Consider the following 10,029-nt stretch of genomic DNA (forward strand, 5'->3'; position numbering starts at 1 on the left):
TTTTTTTTTGTATTTTCAGTAGAGACGGGGCTTCACCTGTTAGCCAGGATGGTCTCCATCTCCTGATCTTGTGATCCACCCACCTCGGCCTCCCAAAGTGCTAGGATTACAGACGTGAGCCACCGAGCCTGGCCGGAAAGAACTTTTTAAGGGAGAATTCATTTGGTTACTTTTTTTTTTTTCTTTCCAGGCGGAGTCTTGCTCTGTCACCCAGGCTGGAGTGCAGTGGCACCATCTCACACTCACTGCAACCTCTGCCTCCTGAGTTCAAACAATTCTCCTGCCTCAGCCCCGCAAATGGCTGGGATTACAGGCGCCCGCCACCACGCCTGGCTAATTTTTGTATTTTTAATAGAGACGGGGCTTCACCATGTTGGCCAGGCTGGTCTCAAACTCCTGACCTCATGATCTTCCCGCCTTGGCTTCCCAAAAAGCTAGGATTACAGGCGTGAGCCACCGCACCCAGCCGGGACTTTTTATAAAATTAAAGAACACTAATAGCTGGCCTAAATGGGTCCTTCATTCCAGGTTCAGATGGGATGAACTATTGAACTGTGTACAGCCTTTGATTGGTGCATCCAGGACTCCTTTCTTGGGTCCTGTGCTTTAGGGAAACTTATGTTTTGTTTTGTTTTGGTTTGTTTGAGACGGAGTTTCGCTCCTCTTGCCCAGGCTGGAGTGCAATGGCCGGATCTCGACTCACTGCAACCTCCGCCTCGCGGGTTCAAGCGATTCTCCTTCCTCAGTCTCTTGAGTAGCTGGGATTACAGGCACTTGCCACCACGCCTGGCTAATTTTTGTATTTTTAGTAGAGACGGCCATGTTGGTCAGGCTGGTCTAGAACTCCTAAGCTCAGGTGATTTGCCCGCCTCAGCCGCCCAAAATGCTGGAATTACAGGCTTGAGCCACCGCGCCTCGCCTGGGAGACCTAAGTTAACTTTGGCATTCCAGTCTTCTCCTTGTGAAGTGAGGAGACTGGGGCCCAGGGGAGTCCCGCTCAGAGCTGTGCTGCTCTTTCTAGACCCCACTTCAGGCAGTGGGGTATTAGGTTCCCTAAGCAAATGGCCTCAACCCCATTTCCAAAGACTGCGAGGGCCTCTTTTCCAAGTCTGTTTAGCAGAGAGTGATTCAGGGGGCTGCTGTTAAGAGGGGTACTGGGGAAAGTGTGAACAGGACTTGAGCATGTGGGTTGAGGTGCTTACATACTAACGAGGGGTGGGAACCTCATTTGTATTCCTTCTCTGGGTCACGCAAATATTAGAGACAGATATACATGGAGCATATTTGCTATCACCTCAGGGGAGTGAAGGGATGTTACAGAGAAGCTCCGTAACGTAGTAAGAGGCAGATGTGGAATTTGTATACATTGCTAGCCTCAAATCTTGGGATTTTAAAAATATCCGTTCTAATCTTTCATTTAACAGCTATTCTTATTCTTTCTCCCACCCCTGCTTTGAAGTAGCTAACAGATGTGTAAGCACATGCATTGTGTAAGGCACAATGGTGGCTGCAGTCGTCATTGTGGTCATTGTGGTGTGCCATCCAGACCCCCTTGCATTAAATTACTGCTGCAGCTGCTGGGCTTGCTGTCAGCATCCAGTATCCAGCTGTTAGCACTTCCAGATTGCCTCAGTTGCGGAAGGACCCCTCATGCAAATACATGCCCCCATCCCTCGGATAGTTCACATCCAGTGACTGAATAGATGCAGGATACAGGCCTGGTCATCTCAGCCTTACTAGGATAACGCAAAGTTTTCTCCAGAGCTCCCCATAGGCTAGGCTGAGGCTGTCGTTTGCATTTGGCCTTCATTGTCATGAATTTGCTCACAGTTTTCCTTCTGACCATTCCTGCTTTCTTCCCCTTCCTTCTACAGAACTTGATACCAATGATATTACTTAATAAATATTCTGCATGCTAACCTGTATCTAGGAGTCTGCTTTCTGGAAAATCCAACTACAATAGTGAACCTTACATAAGATGCAGATAAACTGATCTCTGATCCCAGTACCTTAGTGGGGAAAGTGGGGCATGACTCTAACTTACAACAGTATTAGATACATGTAGTAAGAAGTGGGGGATGTGGAATCACTGTAAGGTGTGATTAGCGTATTAGGGATGCCAATCCCTTCTTCCTTGCCCTTACACCTCCTCTTTAGAGAGTCTGATCTTTCCACATCCCTGGAAGGAACAGTCAAAGGTGCCATGTAGTCCTGTACCTTCTTTCACAGTTGACTTGTCACTGGGTGGACATCAGACCCAGGGGAAAAACAACCCGTTGGCTTGCCTTGGCTGTTAGCTTTTCCTCCAAGACATTCGAAATTGAGACATAGTGAAAACCTACTCAGTTTCCACCGGACTCTGGAATCGATGAAACAAACAAACCACCAGACATACACAAAATCCAGAGAGCAGATGTGAAGAGAGCAACAGCAATGAGACAGATACGAATAGAGAGGCAGATGAGTGAGAACGGGGTGCTCCAGAGATGGACAGAGTAACTTCCATTCCTGATTTGCTGGTTTCTCTTACTCCAATTTCATATGAGACCTGGCTGCATTTTATGCCTTAGGTTCTGTGAGTTAGGCCTGTATTTTTTTTAATTCAACACATTTAGCTTTTTTGGCTGAAGAGGTCTGTTTCTTATAAAAATATTGGAGTAAGACAATCATCATGGGGAGGGATTTGAATTGGGAATTGCTGGAAATGAGATTTCAATATGGGAAGATGAAAGGATCTTGGAATTCAAAGCAAGGAGAGCATCACACACAAAGGTGCTGAAACACATACTTCTTGGACATATTTGGCACATGAGGAATGAGCCAGCTTGGTCAATATGGGTTGAACAGAAAGCAAAATAACAGGATAAACACTTGGAAGACTGATGGGAAAGCTTTGATTAATCGATGGAGCTGGCCTGGATTTAAAAAATCTGTTTATTCTTTTTAGAAATTCGCAAAGGCTACAGAAGACAGAGAATAAGGGTAGAAAGCAGTAAAAGTCGGCTGTTGGAAGAAGTGAGAAAATAAAAACAGGGCAATGGTGTGTTATACGTGGCAGGGTAATAAGAAGAGATGAATGAAAATGGGCAGCGAAATAAAAGGAATCAATGGGGTACTAGCAGGGAATCTGGGCTTCCTGCTGAATGATAGAGGGGAATAGACTGTTTCTTAGGCACAACATTACTTTTGCCACATGTGGCTGCACAGGCTGGGCCCTGCCGGCTCCAAGGAAGGACTCCCCTTTACAAAGACTTCAAGTGAATGGTGCCCCTGGGCTTGTGCAATAGGGGTGGCCTTGCTCCTAAGTCATAACTCTGTGTATCCACTCAACATCTTTCAACTGATGGCCATAAAAGTCCCAATTCAAACTGGTTTTTAAAACAGGGGGACTTTATTGTTTCATTTAACTGAAGAGTGAAGAGGCATACGGACTTTGGGGGTGGATTCAGAAGTCCACACCATCAGTGCTCTCTGACTCCAGACCTCTTTGATCCTTTCAGAGCAGCTCTTCTCTGTATGTCAACTCTATCCTCCGGTTAGGTCCTTTGATGGCCAAAATGCCTTTAGTAGTCTCAGATCCAATTTCTTTATAACTCTCCCTACACAAAAGAATAGAATCTTCTTCAATGATTTCTCCAAACCCTAATTAAATATCTCCTCATGTCTCATGGACCTAAATTAGGTCTTGTTCATCCAAGTAGTATATAGATGAATGTCTAGCAATTCCCTCTCCCTGTCTCTCTCAAATAAGAAAAAGAAAAAGAAAAGAGGTAAAAATGAAACAAAAAACAAAAAACAAAAACAACCCTGATACACAGTGTTTGATTTTTATGGCATAAACTCTCTCACCATGGCTGATTTCAGACTACCAATGTGATATCCCTGGACCCAGTGTGGGGTAGAGGGGGCCGCAGTGGACTCTCTGAAGCCCCTGGGAGTTGGTTCCAGCAGTCTGCTAGGTCTGTTTCTGAACCAGTTCCTGTGAATAGGTAGCTAAGCCCTGCTGATTGGCTGAGGGAAATCAAGGGTGGCTGACGAAGATGGTTGGGGTTAGTTCCATTCTTCCACGTGTAAGGTAGGGATGGAGAAAGTGGAGAGCACTTGGCCAATTGAGAAATGTCTGGTACTGTTGAAGTTAATGCAGGAAGATGAGGATGGAAGGTAAACTGTTGGAGAGGGGAAGGCAGATAATGGAGCGAGATGTGGAAAAGGAGTCAAAGATGACGATTGGGTGACTTACACAGAGCACGAAGCATGGGGATAATGAAGAGGAGTGAAGTTAAGGAGTAAGGACAGATTGACTAAAGTATTCATCTTTACACTAAGGTATTCATCTAAGCTCTCTACGGTTTGGCCCCAGTTCATTTTCCAGGTCTATTTGGGAGGCAGTCTAGTGTCATGGGGACTAGTCTCATGATCTTGGGTGAGTTTGGGAAGCAGTTCTGGACCTTTGCTCTCCTCAGCGTTATGAGGTGTTGTGAAGATTAACTTAGCCTTTGAGAAGGTGTAGGGCATAATGGCCACGAATGAAGTCTCTGGGGCTGGGCTGCCTCACTCAAACTCCAGTTCCACCAGTTATTGTCTGTGGGACCTTGGGCAAGTTGATTAAAGTCTGCACCCCAGTTTTTGCACCTGTAAAATGAAGATTACCATAGTATTTGTCTTTAAGGTTGTTATGAAGATTATATGAGTTAATAGAGGTAAAGTGGTGAGTATAAAAAGTACCTGGAAAATGACAAGTACTATTCAGAAGTGATAGCAATAGTTGTGTAAAGTATTTAGCAGAATGTTAGGCTAATAGGAGCTACTAGATAATCATTAGCTACACTTATTATTAGGACCATCTGTTATTGCCTTAGACTGTATTTTGTTTTGTTTCATTTGTTTGTTTTTAAAAATGAAGTCTCACTCTGTCACCTAGGCTGGAGCACGGTGGGGCAATCACTGTTCACTGTAACCTTGCATTCCTGGACTCAGGGTGTCCTCTCCCCTCAGCCTCCTGAGTAGCCAGGACTACAGGTCTGCAACACCTTGCGTGATAGCCAGATTTTATGCTCCAGCCAATGTTCACATTTCCTGCTGTTTGCTAGAAAAATGATTGCAAGACAGAGTGGGAAATGCAGACCACATCCATACATTTCTTCTTCCTCTAAACTCTCAAACACTGTGCTTGCAGCCCTGTGAGCACTTACTATTTCAGCTGCACAGTTTTGTTTTCTGTGGGCTTTCCTCATTTGCTCACATTCTTGAAGTGAGATGGTGGCTTGGCCACTGTGGGCAGGGTTTAAATCGTATTGACTTTATTGTGTCACCAAGGAGCTCTTGGATCATTAAGAAAAAGAGTGCATATGCGGATTTCAATGCATCAAACTAATCTTAACAAAATCTAAGATATCTTGTCCGTGGATATTGGATCTCGGCTTTTTCTACTGTTATACAGGAGAAAAGAATGGGTTTATGTATCAGGCAGGGTGCCAGCAGGGGCAGAATTCACCCCATGTACTTCAAATGAACCTATTAATGCATAAAAGCCTAATGCATTAATAGATTAATTAATACAGGGATGAACTAAAGACTGGCAGGGCTAGGCTGGGCGTGGTGGCTCACGCCTGTAATCCCAGCACTTTGGGAGGCCGAGGCGGGCAGATCACGAGGTCAGGAGATGGAGACTATCCTGGCTAACAGGGTGAAACCCCATCTCTACTAAAAATCCAAAAAAAAGAAAAATTAGCTGGGAGTGGTGGCAGGCGCCTGTAGTCCAAGCTACTCCGGAGGCTGAGGCAGGAGAATGGCATGAACCTGGGAGGCAGAGCTTGCAGTGAGCCAAGAACGTGCCACTGCACTCCAGCCTGAGCGACAGTGTGACACTCTGTCTCAAAAGAAAAAAAAAAAAAAAGACTGGCAGGGCTAAGAAAACTAACCAAGGGTGGGTGACAAGGCACCTAGAGTACAGTAACAGTGGGAAGTGCTACTTCCCTAAGTGATGAAGCAGGACATCATGTTTTCAGAGCCCAGGGAAGGTGGAGTCCCAGAGGAGGAGCCACCAAGTTAGAACTGTTGTTACCGTGATGCCCAGCTTCTCTGAGACACATGGACCTAAGGTAGGGAGGGGAGAAGAGTGAAGGCTTGTCTTGCCTGCTCCTTTTTCTCACATTCAGATCTTCTGCGAGGGCCACCCATTTACTGAACTCAACCAAGAACCTGCCATCAATGAAGCCTGGGGGACTCAGTCCTCAGAGGTCAGCCTGCTGGGGCAGGAGACACGACAGAGAATAGAGAATGGATAACACGAATTTTAAAAATATATTTTCTATGTTACAGTATATCCAAAGGAGTATCATTTCAACATGTCAGTGATATAAAAATTATGATGTTGATGATTTGCATTCTTCTTTTTTTGTACTAAGCCTTCAAATCTAGTGTGTATTTTATTCTCCTAGTGTATTTGAATTCACACCAGCCACATTTCTGGAGCTTAATAGCCGTATGTGTCCAGGGGCTATTACCTTGAAAAGTGTAGTTCTATAGTTCTAGTCTGTTATGAGCATCACTGGACTTAAACATGGAAATAAAAAAAAGGTCAATACAATAAAATGATATCTTAGTGAAGAATAATTGTAAAAGAATATGCCATTAAAGTCCTCAGGAAATCTAAGCCCGCATTCTAGGATTTAGAGTGCTTATTAACAGAGCTGATGAATGATTAAAAAGTCTTTTTCTCCTTCTAAAAACACACTTTCTTTTCATCAAACAGAACAAAAGGAACCAACAACTCAATATGCATATTATTTATGAGTCCCTCAGCTTTAAGAACCAGATATAATACAAGTCTGCTATGTGTAAAACCTAATCAGTGATAAACACATGTATCAAAATTATGTGCCTATAATAGGATCGTTTTCAAACACTTACTGAATGTATACCACATGTAAAGAATGAGCTTTATCGCCATGACCAGAAAATGTCACTACTTTCTATTCAGAATTTTTCCTTAGAGTAATAAAGCTGGACAGTGTTCTTTGCGGAACTTCAGAACACTATGATTTCTTTTTCCATGAGAAGATTAGATTTTGTTATTTCCTAATCTTATACAATTTCCAGTTTGTGACAATGTGGTTCATGTCCTTGCAATTTGGGAATGGTTGCTTGTTTTGGTTTTCCCAATGAGATGGTTTTGTATAAAAAGCTTTTAAACTGTATCTTTAGTTTTTCTTGGTTTAATTCTCAGCTAGGGAGATTTCTCCTGTTATGTCTGAGTCTCCCCATTTTCTCTTGCTGATGAAGGAGAAAATGTGTACAAATACGCATTTTTCTAAGGATACAGTATGATATTGCTGTATTGCTTTTACATAAATATAAACTTCTCTGACAGCTTTACCTTTTGGAAAGGGAAATGGAGCAAAATTGTATTCTGTCTACTGCTATTAGAAATTGGATTGAAATAGCTCAGTAAGCAATTTTTGCAACCTGTTGATTATGTGGTCTACTTCTAGCAGGCAAATCCAAGCATATATTAGAATATATTTGGGAACAATGAAAATTATGCAAGTTTACATCTCTCCTGCCCCTCAGCCTTTTCTCTCTTCTAGAATATTTTATCTTCATCGAACATTCATCTACTTCCGAAAGGATGAAGAAATGCTCGACTTTCGTGCTTTTCTGCCTTCTCTTCAAGAGTGCCAAGTGGCCAAGAAGGACTCTTTTCCCAGAAGTATGTGTGTGCCCGTTTGAAAATTCTAGGGCTTCCAAAATCATGCCTGTGACTTGATGTTAGCATTCCAAAGAGTCTTTATTAATGGTTTAAGCACTTCATGAAGAGTCCTCAGAGTAAACTCCTGGCTAAAGGTGGATGGCTTGAGTTGATCCAAAGGCCAAATAATTTCCAGACATTTCTTTTGGATGGAAACACATGTCTTTCCCTTGGCAATAATCTCCTTGGGAGATAAACAGGCAGACCCCAACTTATAAAAAGACTTTTCAGAAATTTCATTTGAAGGTCAGTTCTTTAGAATGCGTAGTGATTTCTTCCTATAGAAGTCATATTATAAATGGCAGTTAAGGATCAAAGCCAGCCCAAAAATTCTTACTTAACCCAGACCTCGGTTGAAATAGTGCAACGGCAAAGAGCGGAAAACATAAAAGTCACACTGTGTGCATCTTGTATCCTTGTAGAAGTGGCATCTCATAGTGATGATGGGCACAGCTTCTGGGGCAGACTGACTGTGCTTGAATCCAGGCTTGGACACGCACTTGCTGTGTGACTTTGGGCAGATCACTTGGCTTCTCAGTTTCTTCATTCATAAAAGGGGCATGATATTAAGATCTATTTCACGGAGCTCTTGTGTGAGAATTTAAATACACGCACATGCACGCTCACACACACACATTACTAGAAGAGTTCCTGGAACTCAGGAAACACCATGTGGTTGTCTGCTCTCATTCCTGGTTCTAGTAATTGGCAAGATGCTGGATCTGTTTCAACCACTGATTCATACTTCAGTGAACAAAGAGCAATAGTGAAGGAGTATTAACAACAAAACAACAGAGAAAAAAAGTAGTAGATGGCGTTTCCCCCACCTCCACCCCGCCCCACAGCATTACTATTTAGGAAAAATACGATGAATTAGAGGAAACAGGAAACAGATAGGTACTGACGTTGAGTTATGGGACACGTTCAGTGTTTCCAAAGGTTGACTCTTTTTAAAAAGTTAAGTTTTTAAAAATTATAAGCAATTTGGAGAACATAGAAAAGCACAAGAGAGAAAATATCTCCACATTGGAACCCTCAGAAATAGCCACCAATAACTTTTCATTTTGTCATCTTTTGGTATGTTGTCCTATACATCTAAACAACTTCTCAAAAATAATTTATAATTTGATTTAAGCCATCTATATTTTTTCACACTTGATTTATTCTCTTAGCAGCATACTGTAAAATTTTTCTTTGTATTCGTATAGTGTGTGATTTCTAAGGGCCTCGTGGCTTCCATCATGGACAGAATAAAATGGATACAGACAATCCTCAATGGATGAACATTTAGATTGTTTCCCTTTTTATACTATTCTAAATAATGTCATTATAATTATGCGTATGAATAAAAGTTTACTGTTACTCTTTATTCCTTTTAACCAAGAAGTTAAATTTCCAAAGAGTATGGATAAATGTTACTTGAAACCTAAGGCATTTGATACATTTTGCTGAGCTCGGTTTTAGAGTGTTGCAATTCATCTTCTTTTTCAGCAATGCAAATGCAATGTTTTAGAAAATTTTTTGAATTCTGACATTGAGAATGTATTTAATCTTGCCAATCTGTTAGATGAAAGGGACATCTCATGATTTTAGTTTTCCTTGTTAATCTGGTGTTGAACATTTTTCATATGTTTATTGTCCATGGGAATTTCTTTTGTCAATTACCTCTTCATGTTCTTTGACCATTTTTCTATTACTGTTTGGTTTTCATTTTTTTGCTTCCTTTAAGAAAAACCGTTTTTTTCTTCTGTATTCATATAATACAAAAATGTATCTAGAAAGGAAAAAAAAAAAAATTCACTGCCTGCTCCAGGTGAGACTGTTATTGGAAAGTAAGGTGAAGCCCCCCCAGGGACTGTTCATAGCAGCCTCTGCTGCACTGAGAGGTGAAGCTGAGAGCGGGTGACTCAAAGCAAAGAGAGATCACATGCAGTGTCCAATGGCTGGAGCAGGAAGGAAACTCAGGAGCCAGCAGTATCTGATATATGGATAGATATTAACTATCATAGGTATGGGGAAATAATTGAAAAATTAAAATAAGAAGGGGACAAATTATTATGTGAAAGATTTTGAAAATATCAGACAAGTTGGGTAAAACAATTCTGCTGCTTTCTGGATGTCAGTTAAGTGGTCTCACTGATGAAGACTGTTTTTAATATTTTACAAAATAATAAGAATAATGTGCCGGGCGCAGTGGCTCAAGCCTGTAATCCCAGCACTTTGGGAGGCCGAGATGGGCGGATCACGAGGTCAGGAGATCGAGACCATCCTGGCTAATA

The 10,029-nt window shown here is 42.0% G+C and overlaps 2 long non-coding RNA genes across 2 annotated transcripts in view; both read right to left on the bottom strand.

The window, feature by feature from the left end:
- The window catches only part of LOC105505409, a 36,586-nt gene that overhangs the window by 16,056 nt on the left and 10,501 nt on the right, over nt 1–10,029 (bottom strand). The window lies entirely within an intron of this gene.
- On the bottom strand, nt 3,374–4,366 carry LOC105505408. The gene is made up of 3 exons (XR_001000738.1): nt 4,241–4,366; nt 3,850–4,126; nt 3,374–3,737 (listed from the first exon to the last, which is right to left on the bottom strand). It is a non-coding gene; the product is annotated as an uncharacterized LOC105505408 (long non-coding RNA).

Source organism: Colobus angolensis, unplaced genomic scaffold (genome assembly GCF_000951035.1).
Source record: "Colobus angolensis palliatus isolate OR3802 unplaced genomic scaffold, Cang.pa_1.0 Scaffold125, whole genome shotgun sequence".
Taxonomy (NCBI): Eukaryota; Metazoa; Chordata; class Mammalia; order Primates; family Cercopithecidae; genus Colobus; species Colobus angolensis.